This window comes from Eschrichtius robustus, chromosome 6 (assembly GCF_028021215.1).
Source record: "Eschrichtius robustus isolate mEscRob2 chromosome 6, mEscRob2.pri, whole genome shotgun sequence".
In the NCBI taxonomy this organism is placed as follows: domain Eukaryota; kingdom Metazoa; phylum Chordata; class Mammalia; order Artiodactyla; family Eschrichtiidae; genus Eschrichtius; species Eschrichtius robustus.
In genome coordinates this window covers 122,008,271-122,012,452 of record NC_090829.1, presented here as the reverse complement: position 1 = coordinate 122,012,452, position 4,182 = coordinate 122,008,271, and the positions used below count along the sequence as shown (strand labels likewise).

The 4,182-nt window shown below is 29.8% G+C and overlaps 1 pseudogene; it reads right to left on the bottom strand.

The window, feature by feature from the left end:
• Positions 1–1,632: 1,632 nt before the first annotated feature.
• On the bottom strand, positions 1,633–3,839 carry LOC137765958 (dual specificity protein kinase TTK-like; annotated as a pseudogene).
• Positions 3,840–4,182: the final 343 nt, after the last annotated feature.

Sequence of the window (4,182 nt, the reverse complement as noted above, 5' to 3'; positions counted from 1 at the left end):
TATATTATGGATATTACATTATGTATTGTTTTACTAGAGACTGTAGTAGGTTGAAAATAAAGAGAATTTTTCTTATTTATATGCTCTATCAATCTTTTTTGCCTTTATTTTTAGAATCTAACTCTCATTCTTTTGTGACATATTTTCTACACCTGTTCTTTGGACTATCTTTCAACAGCATTATTAAGCAAAACAAAATTTGGCATAAATTCACTGGATCTTTAACAGTACCTATCACCTTCCCCATACACCTGTCAGGACCACAACTGTTATAGAGCAAGAATAAAAATAGTCAAGAAAAAAATACAATTTAGTATTAAATAAGAATTATTTTTCAACATTTTTGCAAACTCTTAAAATTAATATGAAGGGAAAATGGAGAATGTTGAAAATGATGTTGAATGCATCATTTGCTTGCAATGATCTATTTTCTTAAAAATATCCTCAAATCTATTATACACCACCTCTATGGTATAAAAATTTCACACTGCTGAACTATAATTGGTTTTCTGGACTGGATGACATATTTCCATTGATCCACACTCACTTATTAGCTTTTTGATCTTTAGGCTGGTGAGTAATAGCCAGATGATAGAAGAATTTGAAGATTCTGAGAAAAGGGGTGGACATAAGGAGAGAGACTAGCCTGAGATAAGAAATTGGATGCCTTCATCATCATGATAAGAGGAGAAAAGGAAAGAACATACTTTCATATAGACAAAAATTTAATAAAATATTTCAAATCATGTAATGTATACATATATATATATGCACATGTATGTCATTTCAAAGAGGGGATATAAAGTATGTACAAACTTTCTTGAAACTATGTTCTTAATCATAGAACGCTTTTGTTTCTGAATACAAAGTATCTTGTGAACATCTTAAAAATCTGTTTTAGAAATGCTGCTTTGAATGGAAGAATGATAGTTAAAAAGTGTAAATGTTATTTGGTCATAAGAAAAAGTATATACATCCTTGCAATTGGAAAGACTTATGGCTCTTTATGGTACTTTTAAATTAAGTTTATTGATTGCATTATTTAATAAATATTTGCCATTAGTTTTTAATAAGATCTTAGGATTAAAAAGTTCTTTTGAACACTTCCTCTAATTTTACTAGTCGTTTTCATTGCATTTAGATGCTATTGTGGTTCATACAAATAGATTTATGGCTGCAAAATCCATGTCCCTGCTTTATTTTATTAATATATGATGGATGTCTCTATCCTTTTTATTGATTTATAATCTTTAATGTTACTTTCTCTTAGTATTTCTTCTCCACATGTCTTGTTTTGACTGTGCTTGTTTCTTTGCTGATTCCTACATCTTCAACTTTTTTTTTTTTTTAAATCACTTCGTTTTGAGAATCTTTGTTTCTGAATATAACATATCTGGGTGTTAGTTCTTAATCCAGTATGACAGTCTTTGTCTTCTGATGGATCAATTCCTTCCTTTTTTCCTTTCTTTCATTTCTCTCTCTTTTTATTCTTTGAAATTTTAGTTTCATTTTATTCTACAAAACTTTTTACATAATTTTCCCAATGTTTCAATTTTCCAACATTTATTCTAATGTGAAAACACATCAAGTACATTAGACTCATAGTAAACTACACGACAGTGAAAAACAATTCTAGAATTTATTGCATATGGTACCATCAGTGGTTGCTATTTTTAGAGTTTTCTTTGGGGGATTATCCATTGAAACATAAAATTTCAGAGCAAAGTCATCTTCAAGAGTCGACTTCTGAAGACAATAAAGAGTACAACAGTCCAATATTTTTATAGGTGTTATTTGATAGGTTATGAGTAGCTGCAAGCCATTTCTACACATTTTTTTCCAAAAGGCTTAGATGATGAAGATGAATCATTACTTTCAACACTACTCTACTAACATAAAGTTCTAACAACTTTCAAAATGGACTTAGGAGAATTTGGACCAACAAGTTGGTTCAGGATATGTTTTATATCTTTGGTGGTTCTCTTATCCATCTCAGTACTTTGGTGAATTTGAAATTGATCATATACGGCACCAGGAGCTCAGAAATGGATATACTCCTGTTTAGAGCCCCTTATTAAGCCACGCTTCCTCATATCTAAAAGAAATTTATCTAACATTTCAGGAAATTTAATTTTATGGTTAAGATAAATAGCTTGGAAATCTAAATCTAAAATCTAAATCTAAACAATCTAAAATTGTTTAGAAATCTGCACATGGATTAGAAATATATTTACATGCTGAAATGGCATTTTCCCATAAGTCATTAATAGAGAATGGATCCTAAAGATCAAACATCACTTTGAAGGCTTAACTTTGATTTTGATTTCTGTTTTCTCTTGAGGAAAATATATTTTCGATTATTTCTGGTAATCTATAATTAACTGTACCAACCTTACAATATTAATCAATGCATGTTGTGCCTGGATGGTTATATAAAGTTTGCAACCCAAAAAATCAATTAGCTTTAGCATTCCATCAGAAAGTTAACAGGTTTCAGGTCTCTGTGAAAAATGCCATGTTGATAAATTATGTGAAGGGTCCCAACATATTTTTTCAGTTTCTCTAGTATTCCTGTGATGCTGGATTTTTGTTTCTTTTTAAGCCAACTATTAAGATCAATATTTCCACACTCCACTGCCATATAGATGTAGTGGTCTCTCATTTTATAATTCTAAAGTTGGGTTACATTATTGCTGTGTTGTTATAATTTATTAAAATAAGTCATCACAATCCCATAACTCTCAATTGTTTGGTCATCTGATTCTTCTAGGTTCACATATTTTATAGCATGTATCTGCTTCTTTTCACTCAACACCTGAGATACCTTACTTGAATTTTTATGTCCTACCTGCTTTAAAGTTGAATTGTTTTTATTTTATCTGAAATGTATTTTTTTATTAAGATGTTGAAATCATAAGTAAAGTTTATCAATTAATTCAGTTCTTTCATTTTTAATTTAAGTATTCATATACTTGTTTTTCTTCAAGTTTATTGCTTATTTTATATCAGAGATTCCTCTATCTGTGCTGACTTTATCAGTTCCTATTTTCAACCACTGTTAATTTGGATTTTTTTACTGCATTTCTTTCCCATGAATTGAAATTTATCATTCCTCTCTCTTTATCAGATGATTTTACTTTTACTACAAGTTAACAATTGCTTCTCTCACTGAAAGGCACTGTTTATACTGCCTCATGCTCTTTAATTCTCTCTTACTACATTTCTGTATAGAAAACTATATTGAGAATACTTTAAAAGTCTCCCCATTTCCCCTTTCACACAATGAGACCTATGGAACAACTTGAACTTCCTTTTTCTCATGCTTCATGCCTATCCTGGATTTTGACTAAGATAGTATAGTTCTTACTACAACTATCTTTCTGTGAGTCTTATGCTGCTCTCAAGCAATACCAGAAAGTATACATTCATTCATTTTGAGTTATTCTATAAATAAATAAATAAATTTGTATATAATTATATAATATTATATATTACACATAAATGTATATAAAACAAAATAAATATAAATATAGAAACAATATATATCAATAATATACATTATATATTATGTATACTTATTTACACAGACACACATGTGTAAGTTGTATAAATATCAAGTTTATTTATACCAATGTTCATAAGCACGATTAATCTACTATTCCATCTTCTCTTCATTGCTATATTTTGAGGTCTTGTTTTGGTTAATGTTTGGTTTGGTGGTAGTTTTTTAAAAAATTTTTATTTCCAAACATTTTTCTTAGGCATGATAGTTGAGGAATACACTTTTGAATTCTGGCATCTCTTCAAACATCTTTGTGCATCTGAGATGCAAATGACATCGTTAGTAAATTTGGAATTCCTGGGCTGAAATCCTTTTCTTTCAGTAGTTCATAAGTGGTATTCTGCATTTAGCTGTGGGGAATACAAAGATGTCAGTCAGATTTATTTTCCTCTGCTTGTAGCTTATCTTTACATATGGAGAATTATAAAATTATTTCTCTATTGTTAGAGGTGATGTGTTTTATCAAGATAGGTGTTCTTTCTCATCAGTACAGCCTGGAACTCAATGACCTCTCTCAATATGAAGACACATGCTTCATTCAACTCAGAGAATTGCCTTCAATCAAGTGTTCTGTTATTCCTGATCCTCCATCTGTCCATTTTCCTCCCTTTGAAACTCCT